Raw genomic sequence first — 11,234 nt, forward strand, 5'->3', positions numbered from 1 at the left:
TTCTGGAGGCTATCTGGTTTAGCTATTTTATTTTTCTTGAGTTATAGGGATCCACCACTATTATGAGGGGATCAAAGGGTTTCGTGATGGACTTGCTAAAGTCAACATCTCCTACACATAATTCCACTCCGATCACACACACACACACCCACAGATATATATCTTTGCATATTTGCATCCTCCATTTCGTGATGGTCTAACCATTTAATATTTTCATAATCCATTTTGGTTGATCTTGGGTGGTTCTCTATGTGACGACCTGTATTTTTTTGATAGCTTCAAAACGAGCCCAAGATCATCAAAATCGGAATCTATATGAGAGAGTTGTGCATGTTTTACTGTTGGGGCGCGTGCAGTTTTTGTGTTGGCCGAATGTCCGGGATCCTGGGACTCCCTGGATGTCCGGACCCATTACGGAAATCCGACTTGGGGTTCCAGTAGCTGGGCGCTTTTGGCCAGATGTACGGGCCATCTATATTGTACCTATTTTTCTGTGTTCGTGTGCACACTTCTCAGCCATTAGATGTCCCGCCTTAGCCCAGATGTCCAGCCTGACACAGCTTTTTACTCTCAAATAGCTACTTTTGGGGGCCACACTATATATACCCCTTCACCACTACGTGGAGGGGTTGAGCAGGACACTCATATGAACCCTAGAACATAAAAGGCTCCTTCTCACTTCTCCTACACCAAACCGTAGACCCGGAGAGATTCATGAGAATTCTTGAGACATTTTCCAATCAAGTGATAGATCCACTCCTTGTCCCTCTTCTAACCAAAGGAATTCATGATCTGAGCAAGTCTTGGACACTTCCCCTTTGATCTTGTTACTCTTGGAGGTTGGAGACTCCTTGGCAGTAGGAGTGCTCTGGTGAGAAATTAACTTGTGATTTTCCCTAAGAAAGTTTGTGAAGGTTTGGAGACTGCCTCAAGGTCTACCACTAGTGGTTGAGAAATGCCTTCCCGATGTTGTCTCAAAGGTAGAATACGGTGATCCTTCATGGCATTGGTGTTCCTTTGTGGTAACATCCACCTCTCTAACGGTGACTAGCTTCTCTCCAAGGAAGTGAACATCGGGATACATCCTCGTCTCCGTGTCTTCGATTATCTCGAACCCTAGAGACTACTTGTGGTTTACTTTGATTTCTTGACACTGCATTCACTATATATTATTGTCTTCATCATATTGTGTTGGCTAGTTTCCTCGTAGAGATTATTTAGGCCCACACTTTATATTCTGCAATTCATACTTGCTCTATTGATATATCTTGTGATTAGTGTGAATTGCTAACCTGTGTGATACATTTCCATAGCTTGTGATATTGCTCAAGTAAGTTTGTGTAACTTACTTTTGCTTGTTAGTATCCTTGTTATGTTCATCTTGTTTAGATTAAGTTGTTGGTGCACTTAGTTGAGCCTAGTATATTTAGGATTTGTGCTTGAAAAGTATCCGCTTAGTTTATTTACACATTAGGATAAAGACGAATATGTAGAAGTTTTTAAAATGTCTATTCACCCCTCTAGGTGACATTGTGGTCCTTTCAACAACAATAAAATATGTGTCTGGTCCCTTTCTGTCACTGTGATATAGATCACCGCAAGATTAAAACCCACAACAATGCACCACTCCCTCTAAAGAAAAACCATAAAACTTGGCCAAAGAAGATAGATAGATGAGAGACCATACAAAGCTATTTAATTATACAACAAAGAAACTTCAAAATATTGAATTGATTTTAATGAAAAATCGGATCATAAAGTGAAAATTCATCATATCCCAACAAAGACACCACCGATTACATCAAATTGATCTTTATCATGTGAGGCAGCTCATAGAAACTTGGTATTTAAGAACAAGAGAGAGAGAGTCATATATATATATTGCTATGGACCCAAAGGTCCTAAGGAAAATACTCACACATGGTCATGGAGGCAATAAGGTAATGTAGAAGCATTCCATGGTGGATTCCCCCTCCTATAGATTGCCGTAATAGGCCTCATATTGGATCTCCTAGGAATGGAAACTTGCGGTGGTGGAAAATTCAGAGAAAAATCTTGTGAAGGGTTTCATGAAATAAGGGATTTATAGGTGGAATAATGGGCGAAAGGCGGTGCAGACGGGTGCGGGAAAGGCCCTGGCCACACCTCGTGCCTGTGCGGAGGCCATGTGGGTCCTCTCGTCTGCCACGAGTGCTTTCTGGAACCTTCATGCCCAAAAGAACATATTAAATCCTTAGGTTTTTTACCTCTGTAGATATTGATTTTCTGTAAGTAAAAAACATGTAGAAAACAACAACTAATACTGGGCACTAGACTAATAATTTAGTCCAGAAAATTAATATAAAATGCTATAAAAACCATACAATTGTGATGTTATAATAGCATGAAATAATAAAAAATTATAGATATGTTTGAGACGTATCACATGGTCTTTTTATAATCAATATCAAAACAAGGTAGGCAAGCCTTATTGAAATATGTCGTTGACTCGATCCTGATTTGCGCATCATTTAAACTAAAAAGATACATCTATATCTCCCACATTCCTTCTCTCTACAAAGATTCAAATCTAGCCAGAAATAGACTTCAAGGAAAACACACCCATTATAGATTTCCTTTTTAGGAATTAGCCTCTACTTATTGGCGGCTTGGATCCATTAATAAGTTTCTAAATCCACATGCATTTCTTTGCTTCGTTGTAGTCTACATAATTCATTGTCGAGGAGAGGAAGAGGGGAGTGTTCGAGCAAAAAGCCACGAGATCCCTCTCTAACTCCATTATGAAGGTTAGTTTATACTCTTTTCATACACATTATTTGTTCCTTATTTGCATGGAAAGATATGATCTTGCTTGTTTACATGGTTCTTAAGTAGTTTTATCTCTATTTAACGAGATACTTCAGATATAGTGATCTTGTTCAATTTAGCACATTTTCATAGATATCATAAAAAACGTGCTCAATAGGTTTCTCTCATAAAAACGTGCTCATCAAACAAGGTAGACATATTGACCTTTTTATGAGATATATAAAAACATTCTCAATTGGACGAGATCACTATATCTGAAGTATCTCCTCGGTTAAAAACATATCTCAAGCATCTCGTTAAATAAAGGATGTTGAAGGGCATAAAAAAAGATAAAGATAAAAAGTACTTCATAACCATGTAAACAAAGAAGTTCATTTCTCTCCAAGCAAGGAAGGAACAACTAACGTGTAAGCAGAGACTATAAATTGACCTTGTTAATGGAGGTAGAAAGGGATCTCGTGGATTTTTGCTCAAACACTTTGCTCTTCCTCTGCTCGGAAACGAAATATGTAGACTAAAATGAAACAAATAAAGGCATGTGGAATTAGAAATTATTAATGGCTCCTAACTGCCACTTAGAAGAGGCTAATTTCTAAAAAGAAATTTATTATGGGTGCATTTTTTCTTCAAAGTTTATTTCTTGGTAGATCTCAATCTTTCTGGAAACAAGGAATTTGGGAGACATAGATGTATCTTTTCGGTTTAAATGTTGTGCAAATCAGTACCAAGTCAACAACATATTTGAATTAGACTTGTCTACCTTGTTTTGATTAGTACACGTGCACATGCAACACATGTTAACCTTTGATCAAGTAGTTCATGGTTTATAAAATTTAAAATATTTCTTGGAAAAGATACAAATGAAATTAATACATAATAGCATGTCATTCAAATTGTATTATCAGAAGTCGGACACCATTGTGATCCAGAAACTAAGTAAAGAATCAAGTATCTAGCCACGATCCGCTTTTTGAACAAACTAATTTGGGAGATGAATTTACACATGATCAACAAATCAGTTTTGAGCACATGCAAGAGTTGATGATATATTTACAAAAAAATCATTATTTATTAGGTCTTGAAATGATGTTGTAACAAATTGACACAAAGAATAAATTTTTAGGGACATAAATAAATACAAAAGTGGTGCTCAGGGGCTTTATAATTTACATTCATGTGCCTACACGAATCTTCTCTTACCATGTTATCGGTTTGTGAGAAAATCAGACCCAAACAACAATGGAAACATTACATTTAGACAACAAAGGTTTTGATATCATTAGGGAATACCTATTTCACAATCGACTAAAAATTAATTAGCAATCATTCAATTATTCCAGCTAGGAGAGGATTGAAAGCCATAAGTCATGAATGATCCATTAGTAAATTGTGCCATCAAAAAGTGCTAACCTATCTAATGATATCCACAACCCCATGATTATCATCCTACATGTTCCTCTCTTTCTCTCTGAATGTTGCAGTTAAGGAATAATAAAGTAGCAGATAAAGGACAAGTAAATTCAAAAAAGATACAGGTGTGAAGGTCTGCCCAAAAAATGACACTAGTCAACGTTGAGATTTCAACACAAATCACAATGCTGATTCAAACAAAATAATTATTATCTTAACACAAGTACACCTTCTTTTTGAAGGCAAGAGAAATACACCCTTCTATTCCCGTACGCCGCTCTCCATAATTGACCTGTTGTAATCTGCAAATTTAATAAATATGTTATAAACAGACTGATCTCGATAGAGCCGAATCAGCTAACCTTCACGCATGGAAAAAGTGATACCCCGTACAAAATCAAAAGTGTAGGCAAAACTACAAATCCAATTCATTTAGGAAATGAAAAAGTGCCCCTAAAAATTTAATGAAAAATTGGCACTAGGCGAATCAAAAATAATAAAACGAAGGGTAAGATAATAGCATCGAGTGGATGGACACTGTATCGAGGGAAACCATACCAAAGGTAGGACTAGACAACCGAGAGAGGGACGACGTGCCCACGAGGAGTGGGAAGTGCAGACATCGCGTCAAGGGGCAGTGGCAAAGGCCTCGTGGAAACCGCGTTGACGAATATGTGGGGCTAGTGTTGGGTGGGGGACAGAGGAGCGGGGCGTCTCTCTTTTCTGATCTTAGGTGTGCGGCCTGTGTGCCTGAGGGATATCATGGTTACTCTCTCCATATGGGAATATATAGGATGGAAGGCCGGAAAAGTGAGCGTTAATGGTGTCAATTTTGATCCGTGGAATTATTCAACTCGAGTGCGTTATTCTCTCTCCCTGGCGTAAATACCATGATTATGACTCATGCATGCACTCCCAAGTCCAACCATCAGATCATATCCTGATCCTGCATCGAAGTAGGTAGTTAATGCCTTCTCGGCAGAATTGCTAAAATTGAGGTTATCGGGAATATTTTCTCGGATAGCATGGTGGGCAGAGATCAATTAGTTGAATGGCTTCCTATTTTAGGTTGATAATGATAATTATTAGTGACAAATATATGTTAATAATTAGTGGAGATTTGGTGGGAATATTTTCTTCTGCCATAGAGTGGTCCGCCTATGTAATTATTCTCATATACTTGCTCCCCCTAGTAACGCTATGTACAAAATCTAGTAAAACACTATATAAAATATAATAATTCTTAAATATTTTTTCTACTATCCAAGTGTTTGATTTATAAGCTATTCTAATGTGTTTTTCAAGACTACCTTTGACTATTGACAAGATTCATAGCATATGAGATGTATAATGTGAAAATTGTATATGGATAAAGGGAGTAGTAATAATATATAGAGCCTTGCTATACAGACGATAAATTTATGGCCAGCGTCTGCACGATCGTACGTGGAGGGCCAACAGCCATCCTGCGCCTTCGTTTTCCTTTTTAAGCTTTTGCTAATGTTGTTGAGGACCAAGTATCGTTTGCTGATTATGCATGAAGTGTCGTCCTTGAAGAAATTTCATAATATATATACAAGTAGAGATAGAGATATTGACCACAATAAAAGACCACAACATCCAAAAAGATCATTTGATAAACTCAGATTTACACAAGATTGATAAACTCGGAAAATATATAAAAATATTGTAAGTTGCCTATTCAACGCCTCCCTCTAGTCAATCATACCAATCTCTTTCCACAGCTACTCAAATAGTTTTGAATAGTTCTGGTGGCGTAGTAGAGCACTTCCATGAGGTGGCTGATGTGCTCACGCAGGGCTCGGCGCAGCTCTGCACGCCGGTTGTCCATCTACACGAGGGCGATCATTGCGGCCTTGTTCCGTGAGCAGTTACCCACCATGGAGGTTGTGGCCATCTCCAACCTCCTCCTCTAGAACATGGCCGACCACGTGGCCCTCACCATTTGCAACACCTAAAATGATGCCAAGGTAGCGTACTCACCCTACTCGCACATTCGGTCAGTCAGTTGTGCATGTCTTTGTGCTAGCAACCTCTAGTGAGTACTGTTGTGACTTTGTTCATTCATGGGCGATAGTAGTTGTTGTAGTAGTTATAGCATACACGACTGAAGCTTGCAGTAGTAGTACATCCTAGTTCATGCCTCTACTTCCTTCGTGATCATATGATATTCACGCCATGAAGACTGTGGTTTTTGCTCTCTTTTTAGTGCCTTAGTTTTCTTGCATGTTTGTGAACCAGATAGGTGAAAGAAAAATAATTAGGGGTAGAATTCATAGCATTTAAATCTCTTATCTTGCACCGAGTCCTCGTGTGTACCATAATGGAATGTGCAATCCATTCCAGTGTGTAGTGTTTTATCTGCCTACTAGTATCTTCGGGTTGATTTTGCATTGGGGTATGCATTCAAAATCAAAGATCAAATGATGGAAATTTACATATTAATAACAACTTTCTGCAACTAAGTTCAACTAGGCATCTCTTAGGTCACAATGGCAAGGGGGTAAATGTTGAACCTTTTGACATGTCACCAATACAAGTTTTGCCATGCCACCAATACAAATTTTGGCCATGGCAAAATCTTAATACTATTTTGACATCACCACCAGAAGCTTTTATTAATTTTCCATGAATTTTCTAGGGTATTAAGTTGCCATGATTTTCTGATGGCCATCACAAATTAATATTTGCATACTGGTGGCTTTTTTCCTACTCTTGCCATTTTTTCTTCCGTTTTCTTAATATATACATCCATGCATATGAAAACTTAGGGGAGAAACAATTTCCATGCATATGAATACTTAAGTTGGCATGTGACTATTTACAATATTTCCAAATTTCGACATGGTTTGTCGGAAGCACATTTGTTCTAAAATTGGCATGTGATCATTCAAAACATTTTTATAATTCGACATGTTCTTGAGGAAAATTTCTCTATTAACCACATAGTTGCTACTATACTAGACATATAGTTGCCATCATGTTTATCAAAAATTTGCAATCATAATTACTAAGAAATTCTTACCATGGTGTAGCATCAACTCATGATGATTTGTCATGCAAATTTTTATGGTATTTGTTAGTTGGTAACTCATGCTTTCAAATCCTTTTTCCAGGCATTTTCAATGTGATTAGTTCTAGTGGGCAACTATTAGGTTTTCACTATGGCAAATTCCATTATATAGTCATGGTATATCCAGATGACTCAGAATGTAACTTCTCAAAACTCTGATGCTACATTTTTAGAATAAAAATATGTAGGACCAAAGAAGATAGGTCTAGAGGGGGTGAACCGACACTTAACCAACCAAAGGTGCAGTTTTTAGTTTTGTTGAAACTTAGGCAGATTTTGGCACAAGTTAAGATAACACTGAAAGTGCAACTAATCCCTGGGTGGTTTTGGTAATTCATATCAATATATTTCTCATTGAACTAATATCCATTCAATTTAAAGATTTCAGGATGTTCAATGATTGGCATGGCAAGGACTAGTGATTGTGGACCCCTTAAAATGCAAGGACATGGATTGGCAAAAGCTCAAGACTCTACATTTTTGGTTAAGTGATCCAAGATCACATTGAGTCCATAGAAAAGCCAATACTATTAAAATTGATTAGGTTTTGATTATGATATATTTTCTCAAGTGCTTAGTGATATTGCTCCAAAACCCTCAACCACTTTCTCTATCCAAATCTTTCCAAAACCCTACATTCCAACTCAGCCCCACCGAAACTTCCCTATACGAACCAACCGAGTTCATCTAGACACTGCCACAACCAAACCCTAACAAATTGGATCCACCAATATGGTCCTCGTTCCCACCAGGATGGCTTGCCAAACCTTCTGTAACCATTTGCAATTATTTTGGTCCCACCGAGATGGCTTCCAAACCTTCTCTAACTTGTTGCGATTATTTTGGTCTCACTGAGTTTTGCAATCGGTCCCACCGGGATGGCGTGCCAACCTTTCTGTTGCCTTATTGCTTCACTTTGTTCCTACCGAGTTTATGCAATCGGTGCCACCGAAACGAGGTTTGCCCTAACCATTGTACATCAGTTCATCCGAGTTGTTTCTAGTCGGTCCCACTGAGACCTCCAACGTTCATATCTTTTACATAGGTCGATGCCATCGAGATTTCTGATCGGTGCCATCGAGTTGGGTAAAAAGTGTGTAATTGTTTTGTGGATGCTATATATACCCCTCCACCCTCTCTTACTCAGTAAGAGAGCCATCAGAATGTGCCTACACTTCCACTACTCATTTTCTTAGAGAGAACCACCTACTCATGTGTTGAGATCAAGAGATTCCGTTCCTACCATTTGAACCTTGATTTCTAGCCTTCCCCAAGTTGTTTTTCACTCAAATACTTCTTCCACCATAGCCAAATCTTTGTGAGAGAGTTGAGTGTTGGGGAGACTATCATTTGAAGCACAAGAGCAAGGAGTTTGTCATCAACACACTGTCTATTACCTTTTGGAGAGTGGTGTCTCCTAGATTGGTTAGGTGTCGCTTGGAAGCTCCCACATGAAGTGGAGTTGAACCAAGTAGTTTGTAAGGGCAAGAAGATTGCCTACTTTGTGAAGATCTACCCGAGTGAGGCAAGTCCGTCATGGACGATTGCCGTGGTGGGATAGACAAGGTTGCTTCTTCGTGGACCCTTCTTGGGTGGAGTCCTCCATGGACTCGTGCAGTTGTTACCCTTCGTGGGTTGAAGTCTCCATCAACGTGGACGTACAATAGCACCACCTATCAGAACCACGCCAAAAATCACCGTGTCCCCATTACATTTTCTTTCTCCAAACCCCTCCTTTACTTACATGTGCAATGTCTTACTTTCCGCTGATATACTCTTAGAATTGCATGTGTAGGGTGTTGCTTGACCTGTCATAATTGCCAAAATCTGCCTACAACTAAATTTGGGAAAAGGTTATGTTTTATTTGGTCAAGTAGTCTAATGACCCCCTCTCTAGACATACTTTTGATCCTACAAACACCAAGACATTCTACACATGCATATCTAAAGACATAGCAGGGAAATAATAAATCATGCAATTGTGTAGAAAGTAAGGGGTAGAGTCAGAAGATCAAACGCAATGAAGACACGGCGATTTTTGGTGTGGTTCCGATAGGTGGTGCTATTGTACATCCACGTAGATGGAGGCTTCTACCCACGGAGGGTACGGTTGCGTGAGTCCACAGAGGGCTCCACTCATGAAGGGTCCACGAAGAAGCAACCTTGTCTATTCCACTATTGCCAACACCCATGAAGGACTTGCCTCACTCGGGTAGATCTTCACAAAGTAGGCGATCTCCTTGCCCGTACAAACTCCTTGGTTCAACTCCACATGATATAGGAGGCTCCTAAGTGACGCCTAACCAATCTAGGAGACACCACTCTCCAAAAGGTAATAGACGTTGTGTTGGTGATGAACTCCTTCCTCTTGTGCTTCAAATGATAGTTTCCTCACCACTCAATCTCTATCTCACAGATTTGGCTTGGATAGAATAATGATTGGAGTGGAAAGCAACTTGAGGAGGCTAGAAATCAAGGTTCGGATGGTAGGAATGGAATCTCTTGATCTCAACACATGAGTAGGTGGTTCTCTCTCAGAAAATGAATGGTGGAAGTTGTGTTTCGTTCTGATGGCTCTCTGATGTCTACTATAGAACCTTTCTTCTTGTAGACTCATGTTGGGCCTCCAAGCGCAGAGTTTTGTAGGACAATAGCAATTTTCCCTCAAGTGGATGACCTAAGTTTATCAATCCATGGGAGGTGTAGGATGAAGATTGTCTCTCTCTAACAACCATGCAACCAAATAACAAAGAGTCTCTTGTCTCCCCAACACACCCAATACAATGGTAAATTGTATAGGTGCACTAGTTCGGTGAAGAGATGGCGATACAAGTGTAATATGGATAGTAGATATAGGTTTTTGTAATCTGAAAATATAAAAGCAACAAGGTGGCAAGTAGTAAAAGTGAGCAAATACGGTATTACAATGCTTGAAAACAAGGCCTAGGGTTAATACTTTCACTAGTGCAAAATCTCTCAACAATGAAAATATAATAGGATAATATAACAATCCCTCAATGTGCAACAAAGAATCACTCCAAAGTTTCTATCGAAGAACGTAGGACGAAAACGTGCATCAACCCCTATGCACAGATTACCCTAATGTCACCTCGGGAATCCGCGAGTTGAGTGCGAAAACATACATTAAGTGAATCAATATAATATGCCATTGTAACCACAGGTATCTCTATGTAAGACATACATCAAGTGTTCTCAAATCCAATATTCAATCCAATATAAAGAAACCTAAAAGATAAAGACTCAATTCATCACAAGAAGGTAGAGAGGGAAGAACACCATAAGATTAAAATATATTAACAAAGCTCGCGGTACATCAAGATTGTGCCAAATCAAGAACACGAGAGAGGGAGATCAAACACATAGCTACTTGTACATAGCCTCAGCGCTGAGGGTGAACTACTCCGTCCTCGTCATGGTGGCCCCTGGGATGATGAAGATGGCCTCTGATGATGATTTCCCCCTCCGACAGGGTGCCAGAATGGGGTCCCGATTGAGTTTTCGTGGATACAGAGGCTTGTGGCGGTGGAATTTCTCATCTAGGGTTCTCTTCGGGGATTTTGGTATTTATAGGAATTTTTGGCGCCGGTCTCACATCAAGGAGGTGTCCGAGGGGCCCACAAGCTCGGAGGGCGCACCCTAGGGGGGTGGGCGCGCCCCTAGGCTTGTGGTTCCCTCGTCCACTTCCTGGCCCATCTCTGGTGCTTCGGGGGTCTCTTTTGGTCCCAAAAATATCGCCAAAAAGTTTCAGCCCATTCCGAGAACTTCTATTTCTGCACAAAAAACGACACCATGGTAGTTCTGCTGAAAACAGCGTCAGTCTGGGTTAGTTCTATTCAAGTCATACCAAAACCATATAAAATTGTTGTAAACATCGCATGAATACTGTATAAATTATAGATAC

At 39.5% G+C, this 11,234-nt stretch overlaps 1 long non-coding RNA gene across 1 annotated transcript; it reads right to left on the minus strand.

The window, feature by feature from the left end:
* Nucleotides 1-1,740: 1,740 nt before the first annotated feature.
* Nucleotides 1,741-4,955, minus strand: LOC147980289 (uncharacterized). The gene is made up of 3 exons (XR_015599781.1): nucleotides 4,777-4,955; nucleotides 4,448-4,520; nucleotides 1,741-2,204 (listed from the first exon to the last, which is right to left on the minus strand). It is a non-coding gene; the product is annotated as an uncharacterized LOC147980289 (long non-coding RNA).
* Nucleotides 4,956-11,234: the final 6,279 nt, after the last annotated feature.

This window comes from Triticum urartu, chromosome 3A (genome assembly GCF_056163025.1).
Source record: "Triticum urartu cultivar PI428250 chromosome 3A, HENAU_Tu73, whole genome shotgun sequence".
Taxonomy (NCBI): Eukaryota; Viridiplantae; Streptophyta; class Magnoliopsida; order Poales; family Poaceae; genus Triticum; species Triticum urartu.